This window comes from Podarcis liolepis (genome assembly GCF_965112155.1).
Source record: "Podarcis liolepis genome assembly, chromosome: 5".
Lineage (NCBI taxonomy): Eukaryota > Metazoa > Chordata > Lepidosauria > Squamata > Lacertidae > Podarcis > Podarcis liolepis.
In genome coordinates this window covers 90,424,502-90,441,564 of record NC_139556.1, presented here as the reverse complement: position 1 = coordinate 90,441,564, position 17,063 = coordinate 90,424,502, and the positions used below count along the sequence as shown (strand labels likewise).

The 17,063-nt window shown below is 42.8% G+C and overlaps 1 protein-coding gene across 5 annotated transcripts in view; it reads right to left on the bottom strand.

Moving 5' to 3' along the window:
• Positions 1-17,063, bottom strand: part of NAALADL2 (N-acetylated alpha-linked acidic dipeptidase like 2) — a 644,561-nt gene that overhangs the window by 467,306 nt on the left and 160,192 nt on the right. The window lies entirely within an intron of this gene.

The following is a 17,063-nucleotide window of genomic DNA, read 5'->3' as shown; positions in this document are numbered from 1 at the left end:
CTTTGACATCTGGTGGGAGGGCATTTCACAGGGTGGGTGCCACTACCGAGAAGGCCCTCTGCCTGGTTCCCTGTAACTTGGCTTCTCGCAGTGAGGGAACCGCCAGAAGACCCTCGGTGCTGGACCTCAGTGTCCGGGTAGAACGATGGAGGTGGAGACGCTCCTTCAGGTATACTGGACCGAGGCCATTTAGGGCTTTAAAGGTCAGCACCAACACTTTGAATTGTGCTCGGAAACGTACTGGGACCCATAGGAGGAAAGAAGTCACAAGGTGATGTTATAAAGTCCATCAACCTTCTTAAATGCTGCTTCTCTGCCTTCTCCCCTCCTTTATATGACACACCGTCTCCCAGAATATTCTGGCTATATAAATACTTCATATAAAAGTAATCTAAATTTTCTCTTGGTAATTCATATCATGAAAGGATGCCACCCTCGGATGTATTCATTATACTCATTATATATGCAAATTGCATCACAAAGCTCCAAAAGGTTCAGAACGCCAATTGCCGGAAAAGTATGACGAAGTTAAACTTGACTGATCTCTCCTTAATGAAGCCTTCAAGCACTATGACTTATCAAGGTTAAGACACATTGTCAATAATTTATCTTCAGCTTTGCTTCTGGAAGGTACTAAAGGGGGGGGGAGAAGTAGGCAGTTCGTGAGCACCTAGCTCATTGTGATAAATAGGTTATAGATCTCTGGGAGAGAACAGAAGCCCTGAGACACACGTGTAGGTGATGTGCAAAACAATTGCATCTGAGCACTCCCTTTGAAATCACCCCCTCCCCAACATCTTACCACAATCTATTATTCCCAGGAGGACTTAATACAGCGAAGAGAGGAACTGCACAGCCCATCATCACTCTGTGTTTTCAAGTCCTGGCTACTAGTGATTTGTTTTTTCCCCAAGAGGCGTTCTTAAGTAGGGATGCAGGAGAAAGTTGTTTAATGGGCCTTTCACCACAGCCCATGCCAACCCGACATTCCCAAACTTGCTTGAGGTTCCGTCCCAACACACTTATCTGAACACTGCAACACATTTTCAGTGTGCAAAATGTGTGCGCAAAAATATGTGCTTTACATGAAAGATGCTTGCAGAATGCATATGTTAACGGTGAATGAAAATGGTGTATTCTACACAGAAAGTGCATGCAGTGGCACCTTGGTTCTCAAATTTAATCCATTCCAGAAGTCCGTTCCAAAACCAAGGTGCGCTTTCCCATAGAAAGTAATGGAAAATGGATTAATCCATTCCAGACTTTGAAAAACAACCCCTAAAACAGCACTGTATTAGGGGAAATTGCTTTGGGAAATGGGTATATTGGGCAAAATGTGGAAAACGGGGGGGGGGGGGGGAAGGAAACTGAGAAATTGAAATGGACAGAACCACCCATTCTCAGCTGCCATGCACAGGAATTCATAGTCTCCCTATGGAATGGTAAGATGTGTATGCATAGGAGAAAGAGAGACAGAGTGTGTGTAAACCATGACACTTTACTGACAGCAACTCCTGGAGAGCAACAGGGCAACCATAGAGCAAGTTCCCAGACACTCCCTAACAATCTCCATGCAGAGATTCCTTTCTCCTCTAGGAACTTCTCTGCAGTAAGCCTTGATGCTCATGTCAGGAAAGCCTGCTAAAGATTCATGGCTTGCCAAGCATTTCCTCCAAATACAAATAAATCCCCAATCTGTGCTCCACATCACCTTCTCCTTGGAGGGCAGCAGCAGAGCCTTAGTGAGCAAAGAAATGAGGTCTCAGACACGCATCTCCTGTGACCTTTCAGCGCTGGATACACTCTATAACATTTTGCCATCCCAGCAAATGATATATCAGATCTGGACATAAATAAAGGCTTGTTATTTTAAAAAACAACAACCCAAAACTATCTCACTGAAATCAAACACAATATTCTCTTTTTTAAAAAAAAATTATTTTCCAAGATTTTTGAAATAACGATTTTCCATTCATCCTAACACCATGTTCATCTTGTTTGACTCCCCCCCCCCTTCCTCCCCGGTTTCCTTTATAATAATAATAATAATAATAATAATAATAATAATAATAATAATCCCCTTGCATATTATTAGTTTTCCAATTAATTTTCACTTTTTCATTTTTTACTAAAATATCAACTTACTTCATAAATGCTACACCAATCCTGCTAATGTTTTAACATATTTACAGTGTTCTTTAACATAATCTATAAATTTAATCCAATCTCACTCAAATTTCTTCTCGTCTTGATGTCTCAATTAAAGATGCTAAGGTAGGTGTTTGGAGGGGATCTCCTTAAAAAAAAAAAATGTTACTCTTTCTGAAAGCCTTTTACATCCTTTAAACATCCTAATTTGCTTAACCTGAAAGGAATCACACATACTTCCATCACAAGAGCCCTACTGGTTAGGGCTCTTGCCAGAACAACTTGTCTCTTCCTTAGGACCTGTCCATGGTACTGAAGGAACTTTCTATCTCACTTCTGCTTTCTGATACAAGCATCTTTTGCGTCAGTTCCCTACTCTGGCTATCTGCTCCAAACTTCCCACTGGCCTGCTTCCTCTATGGGCTCATCCTCACCAGGACCAGATAGCGAAGGCACCCAAAGGAGCCCCTTTAAGGTGATGGGTGGGCTGGAATGGTTGCAGATGATCCAATAGGTACATCATCCCAAGCAACAAAGTGCTATGTGTGCATAGATGCACATGCTGCTGTCACTTGTGACATTCTTCACATGGGGATGCAGTGTGCGAGCATCAACTTGAGGCACCCTTCTGAAAAATAGCTATTTGTGATGGGTCCGTGGAATTGTGTCAGCTGGTTCTATTTTGTCAATGATTATTGTTGCAGCATTGATGACCAAAGGAGGAATAATCTATCATGTGACAAATGCAAGAGAATGGTACTCTTCCTAACAGAAGAAGAAACTTCACCTTTCAGCAGAGGGTGGGTGGGAAGACAGAAACTACATTCTGATCATGGCCCTCTGTCTTTTGTTGTTCAGATGGTCAGATCTACAGACGTTTTGATTGTCTCTATGCTGGCATCTCCCATGTGAAATTAAATAAAAGGCATGAGCTGGAGGGAAGCTGGATGAAAGGTTTTAAGAGGAGTGAAAGCTAGAGGACTCTGGGGATATGACACACATAGAAGAATGCTGCCTTATTCAACCTTTGTATTTTTCTTTCCTTTTTTAAAAGTGATGATTGGCAAGTTATTCTGAAAGGCTTCGGCTGCTGTCCCAGAACCACTTACTTTGGAGAAGTACCGTTGAGGTTTAAGGATCATAAGCAACACCTTGAAGATCATGGCTAGGGGGTTGGGAGTGACATATGAGCTTGACTCAAGACCAGCTGCAATAACAGATTGGGTCCTCCCACTCTTGATACAGAAAAAGCTATCAGCTCCATCTATTTGAGGTTACCTCTTCCATATTCTTTTCTTGGGCTGCCTTGAAGTGGATTATATGTGAACTATTTGGCAGCAGGTGAGAGTTCTAGACATTGATGTGGCTACCTGTGATAGTACAGGCAATATTTTTTTTCGTAATTATTTATCAATTTTAAAATTTAGATCTTACCAGCATGCCCACCAAACAGTGTCATGAAAAGTGAGCTTACAGTCTCTTGGTCTGTACATAGGGCATAGTGGCATTGCTGTTACCTGCAAGGCTAGTGAATGGGATTCTGACTCACTCAAATATACAGCATCATTCATTTCCTTTGCCCAGGAAATAACTGCACTGTTATAGAACACACAACATATGTACCGGTGGGAAAATCTGCCAGTTTCCTTTTCTCTCAGCTTCTCATTTTTTTCGGTCTTAAGTTTCTGATTTTTAGTTTAAAAATGTTTTCATGAAATTTGATCAAAATTTTAGTATGTATTTCTGTTAATACGCATATTTTGCATAATATACATGATTTTACAAGGAACTCCCCAAATATTTTATTTTTTTAATTAATCCTGACTCTAGTATTTGCATTTTTGTACACCTTATTTGGCTAGGAAACTGCATTACAAGTGCAAATTTTGAAGGATGATCGCATTTTTTGGTTCACATATTGTTTTGGGAACTGCAAACTAGATCGCTTTGCCTTTAAATGGGAACTGAATTCCAATGCTCCCCCACCCTTAAGCATGACCTAGCTTAGAGTTTTCAAGCAAGCAGAAGGACTGATTTATTGGCTATTGATGTCATAATTGTCCCTAACTGTGCACTGAGAGAGTTTTCCTTACTGCTGTTCCTAGGGTATTTAGAGAAATTGCCCCTTGAACAAATAGTAATTTCATTTTCCTCTTCTCTCCTTTTCCCCTTTCCTTTGTGGGTCTTTTTTCTTTTTCTTTTTAAATGGTAAGCTTGCAGTTAGAGATTCTCTTGCCTTGATTGTGTGTAAACTGCTCTGGGAGCTTTTTGGGGTTCAAATGCTCCAAATAATTAAATAACAACAACAACAACTTCCAGTCACAATTTGAAATCCCACATGCAATTCACTTCCAAGAGATGATTCAGTCTGGCAAAAGAATGATGCCAAATGTATCACAGTTGCTGTAATAATTTTAATTTTAATTTTTTTCTTTTTTAAAAAAAGCTTGTGTCAGAAGGTTGAGCACTCTTGGCTAACATTACATATGCACTTTCAGTACCTAATTAGCTGATAATACTCTGGGCTCTTGTAAGGTACAATTCAAACACCTTGCTTACAACAGTGTTTAGTATTCGGCAAATAAATCTTCACAGCAATTAAATCCCTTGCTATTATGAAAATGCTACCATACCGTTGTAATATCGGAGGATAACACAGTCAATGCCACTAATCAAGAGGCTATTCTTTGAATAATTGCAGGATTTATGACTAATCATTGCTAGGGATAAGCTGTAACTCAGTATACCAAGTACACAAAAATCTACTACCTTTCAAATAAATCTGATTGATGGAGCTGTGCCCTTTAAGTGAGGCATGTGTATAAAAACCCTCCAAAATGGTTGAAGTGGAACTTACAAGTGTCTATTTCTCAAATAACCTTTACTTTCATTTCCCAGACCTGAAAGCACTTAAGCTTTTAGAAACATGAAATAAAGGGCATTGTCCTCCTTATGTGAATGGGCGAACCATAGCTAGAGGGCAAAAAGCAGAAGACAGATTTTATTTCCATTAGGTAAAAGATATATAATTCCATCGACAGAGCAGTTAAACCCTTCCGGATTGCTCAGGCCACCTCCTAAGTTCTCAGAACACCCTGGTGACTAACCATTGTCACTGACCATGCAATAATCTATACAACCTTATTCTGTTTTTGCTCAGAACACATTCACAAAGGCGGACCTTAACAAGATGTCCACAGCTTTAAAACTGTTGAACTAGCCAGCAGGAAATCACAAAGGAAGCCATTAGATAAGTTATAAAAGTAACAAGGCAACTGTGCTGTGTTGTTATATTTGATATTAATCTCCCACTAGGGAGCCAGTGTGGTGTAGTGGTTAGAGTAGCAGGCCAGGATCTTGGAGATCAGGGTTCGAAAACACCACCTGGCCATGAAGCTCACTGCATGGTGGTGTTGTGGGGAATAAATGTGGGGAATAAATGAGAATAAATGTGCTAACTTGAGCTCCTTGGAGAAAAAAGAAGAAGATGGGATTTAAATGCAAGGAATAACTATTTAAAAATCACCAGAGCATAGGATTGATACTTTGGGTGACCTGTTAAAAGACTTCTTAGATCTTAGGCCCATATCTACCTTGTCAGAATCAAGAATGATGATGATAATTCTAAGTAAAATGAAAACCCTATAGCCCAAGACAGCAATATCTCAACTGTGGTGCTTCAGGGGTTATTAAAGATTATAAGTCTCATCATTTCTGAAGACTGGCTTTGCTGGTTGGGGCTGATGTGCTTGGAATCCAACAACAGGCAAGAACCATGTTGGCTGACCCTGGTGTAAGGCCTAAGTACAGGTAGCATATACAGTGGTACCTCAGGTTACAGATGCTTCAGGTTACAGACTCCACCAACCCAGAAATAGTACCTCGGGTTAAGAACTTTGCTTCAGGATGAGAACAGAAATCGAGCGGCGGTGGTACAGCGGCAGCGGGAGGCCCCATTAGCTGAAGTGGTACCTCAGGTTAAGAACAGTTTCAGGTTAAGAACGGATCTCCGGAACGAATTAAGTTCTTAACCTGAGGTACCACTGTAAAGGGGGAAGGGTGGAATAACAGGGTAAATTACATTGTCCCCCACCCCACCCTGATCCACCCATCCCTTCACATGTAATATTATGGAAGTTGTCACAATTTTAGGTTCAGCTTTAGAAAATCTACATTCATTAAAACCTGGCAAGTCCTCCCCAGAGGCATTTACTCACACAAACATGAAAATGCTGATGGGGCCATTAAACTTATATGACCTGCTGGTGTGTCAACTGAAAGCAACAAGTGTTGCTAAAAGTGATATAAGTTAGGAAAATGGGAGAAAGGGCTACTCTGGTCATGAAATGCATTAAGGCAAAAGGGAAATGCAGGCAAGTTTTCCATTACTTGGTTGAACATGAGCCAGTCAATCAATCAATCAATCAATCAATCAATGCAAAGTTCTCAGTTCACAGAGACATTTAATTGCCAAACAAGCAGCCCTCTCCCCCTGCCTCCAACAGATGCAGCTAAATCCCAGGCCATGTGCAAAAGGTTCAATACATATTAGCCTTTTCCTGAATGGTGGAGAATCTCCAGGATGAGCTCTAAGAAGGTACCATAAAAGAACTTCCATTGCATATCTGTGAAAACTCTGAGGTTGGGCACATCGCCTTTATTACTATTCATAATATTTGTTTGGGAAAGATGGAGGGCAAAGGAGAAGGGGGCGGCAGAGGACGAGATGGTTGGAAAGTGTTCTCAAAGCTACCAGCATGAGTTTGACCAAACTGTGGGAGGCAGTGGAAGACAGGAGTGCCTGGCGTGCTCTGGCCCATGGGGTCACGAAGAGTCGGGCATGACTAACTGACTAAACAACAACAAAAATATTTGCAGTATATCCTTGCTCTATATCAGAGAGCTGAAGTGGCAGACAGGGATGCAAACATGTCAAGAGCTAGGAATAGGACTGATCTGTGCGTCCCAGCTCCTCTATCCATCAGCTAGGCTGCAAATGTCCATTATCTGAGAATCAACTTATGGAATTCCAAATAATAAGATTCCAAATAATCAACCTGATCTCTCGTCTGTACATTTTGGTATATATTAAAGAGTCGTATCTTCCTCTGAGAACTGAGCGCTGTGGTCTAAACCACTAAGCCGCTTGGGCTTGCCGATCAGAAGGTCGGCGGTTCGAATCCCCGAAACAGGGTGAGCTCCCATTGCTCAGTCCCTGCTCCTACCAACCTAGCAGTTTGAAAGCACATCAAAGTGCAAGTAGATAAATAGGTACCACTCTGGCGAGAAGGTAAACGGCGTTTCTGTGCGCTGCTCTGGTTCGCCAGAAGAGGCTTAGTCATGCTGGCTACATGACCTGTACGCCGACTCCCTCGGGCAATAAAGCGAGATGAGCGCCGCAACCCCAGAATCGTCTACGACTGGACCTAATGGTCAGGGGTCCCTTTACCTTTATCTTCTTCTGAGATGGACATACTTGCTATTACTTGTTTTATAAGGTGAAGAGAAACATTCAAGTGTTCTTTGTTCTGAATCACCCTGAAATCGAGAAACAGCCTCCACCTCTGCCTACTTTTAGCTCACAATGTATTCCTTGTCATTTCATTACACGGCTCTGAAAAATACCAGCGTACCAAGGGAATTGTTGTTCCAGAACTACAAAATTGGTATTAACTCAGATGACACACTCGCTTTACTTAGATAGGGTGGAAATAGTTTGTTTTAGCCATGAAAGTTTTCAGGAGAATTAGAAGCCTCACAATGTTTTCATCACTCAACCACCAACTGGAGGAGGAGGGGAGAAAGAAGAACCCTTAGAAAGAACTTATGGTACAGCATCTACAGAGGGTCGTAAATTCAATCTATGGCATTTACAGGTCGGGCTGGGAATGCCCCCTATCTAGAACTATGAAGAGCCATTGCCAGTCACTGCAGGCAAAACTAAGATAGATTAAGATTAAGTAGAAGACACCTTCCTATGTCCCTAAGATGGCCAACCAGTCAGTTCATTGGGGAACAGCCTGGATAGCTCAGTTGGTTAGAGCATGGTGCTATTGATGCCATGGCTGCAGGTTCGATCCCTGTATGGGGCAGCTGCAAATTCCTGCTTTGCAAGGGGTTGGTCTAGATGATCCTCAGGGTCCCTTCTAACTCTTCAGTTCCATGATTCTATGAAAATTATCAAAGCGAATGGGATGAAATGCTGTGGCCTGAAGGTGCATGACACCTCTTTATAAAGGGGCAGTATATCTCTATTAAAACAGATTCTGGGGACAAATAAACAATGAAGGCTATCATCTTCCATGCCTTGCTTTTGAGCTTTCCAATGGAAACTGACTTATCACCACTGAAAAATAATACTTAATTAGATGGGCATGAGCTGATACAATGGCACAATTACACCAATGTAGAGTCTAAGGCATCTTTCCAGTCAAAGGCTTCCCTTTTGCCCCAAGAACCCAAAACATCATTTGCAAATATATGGACAATGCTTATCCTATGGGAATTGTGTGACTGCTTTTTCAGTGCGTGTGTTCTGCACTTATAGGCTGTCACTGCTGAAAAGTTGGTGATGATTAGGGCTTGTTCACTTACAACAGAAATGAGGCCAGAATTAGCCCACCAAGTCTTTTGTACCAGGGCATGAACTTGAATTCCATATGAGGAAGCTAGAATCCAGCCTAGTCATTGACTGGGAATATAGCATCTGATCTCTCTTCAGGCACATGTGGAAACAAACAGCATTGCACCTTGGGACTGGCAGGCAGACCAAAATGTTTGGTGCAGCTCTAGTCTGTACACATCTGGCTCTGCATATACCACCTTGCCCTGACTAAATGTAGCTTTTGTTGTTGTTTAGTCAGTTAGTCATGTCCGGCTCTTCGTGACCCCATGGACCAGAGCACGCCAGGCACTCCTGTCTTCCACTGCCTCCTGCAGTTTGGTCAAACTCATGTTTGTAGCTTCGAGAACACTATCCAACCATCTCGTCCTCTGTCGTCCCCTTCTCCTTGTGCCCTCCATCTTTCCCAACATCAGGGTCTTTTCCAGGGAGTCTTCTCTTCTCATGAGGTGGCCAAAGTACTGGAGCCTCAGCTTCAGGATCTGTCCTTCCAGTGAGCACTCAGGGCTGATTTCCTTAAGAATGGAGAGGTTTGATCTTCTTGTAGTCCCTGGGACTCTCATGAGTCTCCTCCAACACCATAATTCAAAAGCATCAATTCAAAACATGAATACAAAGGCTTTTATATCCTGTCTTTGCCTGGTTGTCAGGGCAGAGTCTTCTGGGTGCATTTGTTCTAGATGGAGGCTCAAACTCTCTAGCAAAAAACATCAGAGACTCCAGCTCTGGGGTGGCAGAAAAAGACACGTGGGCATGGATGGGTATGACTTTACCAGCCACAGATGTCCACAGCAATGAGAGCAGACTACAGACTGATAGTCTGAGTAACCATACCAACATGCAGTTAATTGATGACCTTGGGAATACATACATTTCAGCCATGCTAGGTGAATGCCAAGGTAACTTTCAAAGTAGAATTCTAGATTCTTTGGAGTCTTCTTTGGAGTTCTGCAAGTTCTGACATTCCTGAGTTCATAATTTTGTTAAAGGAAGCTTGTTAACGAAAGACAGTGTTTTCTCAAGCACATCCTTGTAAAGATGATTTATCAGGTATTTTAATAGGCCGAGGTATCTTTCCTAGAGATTTATGGTGATGTTCACAATTTGTTCTGGGATATACTGTAAATGTTTATTAGCATCTCAACTGCCATTTATATTCAGGAAATTTGCAATCAAACATAAGTTCTTCACCTTCATTTTCTGATAGGAGAATAACGGAATAATGTGGCCTTGCTGAAAGGCTGTAGTGAAGACAGTTAATTTTTTTATAGGCTTTGTGTACCGGGGTCAAAATATCTTTATAGGGAATTGAATGTGCAATACAGAAGACTTCTGAAAATGCAGGCTGTCCTTGAAGTTCTCAATCATCCAGGTATCACCTTAATCTATTTGTTCCATGCAGAAAGTATCAGTGTTAAAATTATGCAGGTTGCTCATATTTTTTTAAGGCTGGGATATTTTAAACCCTGCAGGATAGGTTCGGCGGAGACATTGTGATTGGCCCAAGATGACCAATGTTGATCCAAGATGACCAATGTTGATGTATACGACGTCTATGTGTGCAGCGAGAGCCAACTGGGGAGAAGCTTCCTGATGGAGAATAGGATGTCCCTATTTTCATCGGAGAAATGTAGGAGGGTATGGAAATAGGATTAATCTTTTGTGACAGCTGGTGGGGGATAAAATCATGACCTTTTCCCCAATGATCTACAGTGACTTTTCGGAAACCTTTTACTTTATCCAGAGTGTTTATCTACAACTGCGGACAGGTTTACTGCCAGAAATGAAGTTTTGGGACATTTCTGGTCTCCCTAATTTGCACTTTTGCTCCATTTATTAAAATGTTTTGGGCACCACCAAGACGCAGCACCTGTTTGCTTCCAAGCAGCCTCTGTTCACAAACAGCAACAACCATGGGATCTGTTTGATATGTGCAATTACATCCAAAAGCAAGCGTTGGCTGTGAATGTTGGCCTGACTTCTTTTGCTTGAGTATTTCAACCATGACAATATAATTAAATGTTGGCAATGATCTATCAAGGGCCATATTGAAAGATGGAGTGACAAGACTATATATATATATATATATATATATATATATATATATATATATATATGCAGGTTTTGGTGTCCTCGGGTGTCTTCCCGTGTAAAAGTTGGGGTGTCTAGGCGACGTTTCGACGAGGTCTCACTCGTCATCTTCAGGCTGGTGCTTTCGGCTTCTTGTTACTGGAACAGAGCGGGATCTCAGTGTTTGAGTTCCTATAAATACTGTAGAGGGGTGTGGTGTATTGCCTCAAAAGTTCTGGGCAGAGGGGAAGTTCCCAGGCTAGTGTTCTTTTCTTCTTTTGTTCCTTAATTACTTGAGGGATATCTTGAGTGATTTCTTGAGTGATATTCTGAGTACCACTTAGGTGGGTCATTAGGTGTGGATTAGTTGCTAAAGCCTTCGTGTCTTGACCTTTTGAATTTGTGAAGAGTTTTTCTGGGAAGATGGCTGTACTGCACTTAGTTGTGCTTTGGCTTGGCTTCGTGTATAGGGGCGAGCTGTGGTTTTGTGCCCTGTGCCAGCCAGATCTGTGTAGGGATTGCAGGGGGGTGCAGCATCCGGAGGTGCCACTATGGTTTGGTTACTGGATGGTGTCTGTAATTTATCTGTGGAGAGGGTCTGGGTTTGGGTCTGGTGTGGTTGATTGGTGGTGGCGTTCTGTGTGCCTCTGGATCTGGTGTCGGTTTTTGTGGGGAGGGCTAATTTCCAGATGTCTGGCAGGCGGGACGTGTCGTCACGCTTGTTCATGTTGTGAGGGTGTTTCTCTATCTCGATGGCTTCCATGATTATTCTCTTGTGGTGATGTTCCATGTTAAAGAGCAATTTGGAATCTGCAAAATTAATTTCGTGTCCTGTTTCTTTCATGTGTTGGAAAAGAGAGGAAGATTTTTCTTCTTTTTTGACGGCATTCTTGTGTTCTGCGATACGTGCATTTATTCGTCTGTTTGTTTGTCCAATGTACGTGGCTGGGCAGACTTTGCAGGGTATTTCATAGACCCCTTGGTTTTCCAACTGGATTTTATCTTTGGGGTTTCTGAGGATATTGGCTATTTTTTGGTTGGTGCAAAAGGCTGTTTTGATATTGTGTTTATGGAGGATTTTGCTAATTTTATCTGTAGTGCCCTTGATATAAGGAAGGAGGGCCATGCCATTGTTTTCTTCCGTGTCTTGGTTTTTGGGGGGTGTTTCTTTTTGGATTAGCTTCTTAACCCTGTTTTGCTGGTATCCATTGGCGATTAACACATTTGAGAGATTCTGTAACTCAGTTGTCAAGTGGTCTTTGTCAGCCAGGCGTTTGGTTCTGGAGATGAGGGTCTTGGCTACGGAGTTTATTTGTGCAGGGTGGTGGTGTGATTGAGCATGTAAGTAGCGGTTGGTGTGTGTTTTTTTCCGGTAGATAGTGTGTCCTAGGGAGCCATCAGGTTTTTTGTAGATTAGGACGTCAAGGAAGGGAAGCTGGTTGTTGGCTTCTATTTCCATAGTGAATTGTATTTTGGGGTGTAGGCTGTTGAGATGTGTGAGGAAGCTATCTAGTTTTTCTTTCCCGTGTGGCCAAATTACAAAGGTGTCGTCAACATATCTGAGCCAAAGTTTGGGTTTGTGTTCTGACTTGTCTAAAGCATTGGTTTCAAAGTGTTCCATGTACAGATTTGCGATGACCGGTGAGAGGGGTGATCCCATAGGTGCTCCTTCTATCTGTTTGTATCTTTGTCCATTGTGGATGAAGTACGTGTTGGTTAGGCAGTGGTTGGTCAGGTCCAGGATGTATTCGGGGGGATTGTATTTGTTTTGAATGGCTGTCAAGGCTTCATTAATGGGCACTTGTGTGAAGAGAGATACAACATCGAAGCTCACAAGTAGGTCATCGGGATGTAGGTTTTGCTTCTTTATTGTTTCTATGAACTGGAAGGAGTTTGTAACGTGTGAAGAGATGGATTCTGCATAGGGCTGAAGTTGCTTAGCGAGAAATTTAGCGAGATTTTGTAGAGGTGAGCCTATGGAGCTGACTATTGGTCTGAGTGGTGTTCCTTCTTTGTGTATCTTGGGGAGGCCGTAGAGTTTGGGGCATCTGGATGATTTTTCTCTGGGGATGATTCTTAGCTGGATTTCTTCACTGATAGGAGAGGCTTTTATTTTGGATTTGGTGGTTTTTTCCAGATAGGTGGTGGGATCTGTTTTTATAGGTTGGTAGGTAGGGTCTTGGAGTAGATTTGATAGTTTTGCTTGGTAGTCCGATGTGTTCATCACAACAGTGGCATTACCTTTGTCTGCTGGGAGAATGATTATGTTGTTGTCTTTCCTCAGGTTGGTGAGTGCTTTCTGTTCTTCTTTGTGTAAATTGCTTCTGGGTGGTTTGCTGGAGCAGAGGATGTTGGTGACTTCAAGTCTGATTTTATTGGCTTCATCTGGGTTGATTTTGGTTAGGCTAGCTTCGACTCCGCATATGATGTTTTCCGTGGGGATGCGTCTCGGGGTAACTGCAAAGTTGAAACCTTTGGAGAGTACTTTGGTTTCAGTTGAGGTGAGGATCCTGTCTGATATGTTATGTACTGTTTGTTTCATGGGTTGTTGTGGAGGGTGGCTGGGCTTCTGGCGTCTCTCTAGTTTGTGGAGTTTGTTGGTGTGTGTGTCTGTCTTATGTGAGGTCTCAGTTTCAGCTCTCCAGACGGCTAGTTGTTTGCATTTGTCCCAGAGTGCAGGGTGGATTTTGTTACAGAGTTTGAGGTGAAGAGTGAGCAGATCTTTGTTGGTTTGGTTTAGTAGGTATCTTTTCTTATGTAGTTCGTTTCTGATTAGGGATAGTTCAGTTCGTTTCAGGATCCTTTCGGTAGCTGGGGTTTTAGAGTGGAATTTAAGTTGGAAGCATGTGGGAATTAAGTTGTTGTCTCGGCAGTTGCGTAGGAACAAGAGATCACATAAGATGGTGGCTCTTCGGATTTCTAGTTTCTCGTAGGTTCTTGTCAGCTGGAAGGTTTCCTCCCCGTAGAGGTGAGATATTTGTTTTCGTAGATTTTCACGGGTACAGGAATGCAGGTTTTGGTGTCCTCGGGTGTCTTCCCGTGTAAAAGTTGGGGTGTCTAGGCGACATTTCGACGAGGTCTCACTCGTCATCTTCAGGCTGGTGCTTTCGGCTTCTTGTTACTGGAACAGAGCGGGATCTCAGTGTTTGAGTTCCTATAAATACTGTAGAGGGGTGTGGTGTATTGCCTCAAAAGTTCTGGGCAGAGGGGAAGTTCCCAGGCTAGTGTTCTTTTCTTCTTTTGTTCCTTAATTACTTGAGGGATATCTTGAGTGATTTCTTGAGTGATATTCTGAGTACCACTTAGGTGGGTCATTAGGTGTGGATTAGTTGCTAAAGCCTTCGTGTCTTGACCTCTTGAATTTGTGAAGAGTTTTTCTGGGAAGATGGCTGTACTGCACTTAGTTGTGCTTTGGCTTGGCTTCGTGTATAGGGGCGAGCTGTGGTTTTGTGCCCTGTGCCAGCCAGATCTGTGTAGGGATTGCAGGGGGGTGCAGCATCCGGAGGTGCCACTATGGTTTGGTTACTGGATGGTGTCTGTAATTTATCTGTGGAGAGGGTCTGGGTTTGGGTCTGGTGTGGTTGATTGGTGGTGGCGTTCTGTGTGCCTCTGGATCTGGTGTCGGTTTTTGTGGGGAGGGCTAATTTCCAGATGTCTGGCAGGCGGGACGTGTCGTCACGCTTGTTCATGTTGTGAGGGTGTTTCTCTATCTCGATGGCTTCCATGATTATTCTCTTGTGGTGATGTTCCATGTTAAAGAGCAATTTGGAATCTGCAAAATTAATTTCGTGTCCTGTTTCTTTCATGTGTTGGAAAAGAGAGGAAGATTTTTCTTCTTTTTTGACGGCATTCTTGTGTTCTGCGATACGTGCATTTATTCGTCTGTTTGTTTGTCCAATGTACGTGGCTGGGCAGACTTTGCAGGGTATTTCATAGACCCCTTGGTTTTCCAACTGGATTTTATCTTTGGGGTTTCTGAGGATATTGGCTATTTTTTGGTTGGTGCAAAAGGCTGTTTTGATATTGTGTTTATGGAGGATTTTGCTATGGAGGATCTTCACACAAGTGCCCATTAATGAAGCCTTGACAGCCATTCAAAACAAATACAATCCCCCCGAATACAGCCTTTTACACCAACCAAAAAATAGCCAATATCCTCAGAAACCCCAAAGATAAAATCCAGTTGGAAAACCAAGGGGTCTATGAAATACCCTGCAAAGTCTGCCCAGCCACGTACATTGGACAAACAAACAGACGAATAAATGCACGTATCGCAGAACACAAGAATGCCGTCAAAAAAGAAGAAAAATCTTCCTCTCTTTTCCAACACATGAAAGAAACAGGACACGAAATTAATTTTGCAGATTCCAAATTGCTCTTTAACATGGAACATCACCACAAGAGAATAATCATGGAAGCCATCGAGATAGAGAAACACCCTCACAACATGAACAAGCGTGACGACACGTCCCGCCTGCCAGACATCTGGAAATTAGCCCTCCCCACAAAAACCGACACCAGATCCAGAGGCACACAGAACGCCACCACCAATCAACCACACCAGACCCAAACCCAGACCCTCTCCACAGATAAATTACAGACACCATCCAGTAACCAAACCATAGTGGCACCTCCGGATGCTGCACCCCCCTGCAATCCCTACACAGATCTGGCTGGCACAGGGCACAAAACCACAGCTCGCCCCTATACACGAAGCCAAGCCAAAGCACAACTAAGTGCAGTACAGCCATCTTCCCAGAAAAACTCTTCACAAATTCAAGAGGTCAAGACACGAAGGCTTTAGCAACTAATCCACACCTAATGACCCACCTAAGTGGTACTCAGAATATCACTCAAGAAATCACTCAAGATATCCCTCAAGTAATTAAGGAACAAAAGAAGAAAAGAACACTAGCCTGGGAACTTCCCCTCTGCCCAGAACTTTTGAGGCAATACACCACACCCCTCTACAGTATTTATAGGAACTCAAACACTGAGATCCCGCTCTGTTCCAGTAACAAGAAGCCGAAAGCACCAGCCTGAAGATGACGAGTGAGACCTCGTCGAAATGTCGCCTAGACACCCCAACTTTTACACGGGAAGACACCCGAGGACACCAAAACCTGCATTCCTGTACCCGTGAAAATCTACGAAAACAAATATCTCACCTCTACGGGGAGGAAACCTTCCAGCTGACAAGAACCTACGAGAAACTAGAAATCCGAAGAGCCACCATCTTATGTGATCTCTTGTTCCTACGCAACTGCCGAGACAACAACTTAATTCCCACATGCTTCCAACTTAAATTCCACTCTAAAACCCCAGCTACCGAAAGGATCCTGAAACGAACTGAACTATCCCTAATCAGAAACGAACTACATAAGAAAAGATACCTACTAAACCAAACCAACAAAGATCTGCTCACTCTTCACCTCAAACTCTGTAACAAAATCCACCCTGCACTCTGGGACAAATGCAAACAACTAGCCGTCTGGAGAGCTGAAACTGAGACCTCACATAAGACAGACACACACACCAACAAACTCCACAAACTAGAGAGACGCCAGAAGCCCAGCCACCCTCCACAACAACCCATGAAACAAACAGTACATAACATATCAGACAGGATCCTCACCTCAACTGAAACCAAAGTACTCTCCAAAGGTTTCAACTTTGCAGTTACCCCGAGACGCATCCCCACGGAAAACATCATATGCGGAGTCGAAGCTAGCCTAACCAAAATCAACCCAGATGAAGCCAATAAAATCAGACTTGAAGTCACCAACATCCTCTGCTCCAGCAAACCACCCAGAAGCAATTTACACAAAGAAGAACAGAAAGCACTCACCAACCTGAGGAAAGACAACAACATAATCATTCTCCCAGCAGACAAAGGTAATGCCACTGTTGTGATGAACACATCGGACTACCAAGCAAAACTATCAAATCTACTCCAAGACCCTACCTACCAACCTATAAAAACAGATCCCACCACCTATCTGGAAAAAACCACCAAATCCAAAATAAAAGCCTCTCCTATCAGTGAAGAAATCCAGCTAAGAATCATCCCCAGAGAAAAATCATCCAGATGCCCCAAACTCTACGGCCTCCCCAAGATACACAAAGAAGGAACACCACTCAGACCAATAGTCAGCTCCATAGGCTCACCTCTACAAAATCTCGCTAAATTTCTCGCTAAGCAACTTCAGCCCTATGCAGAATC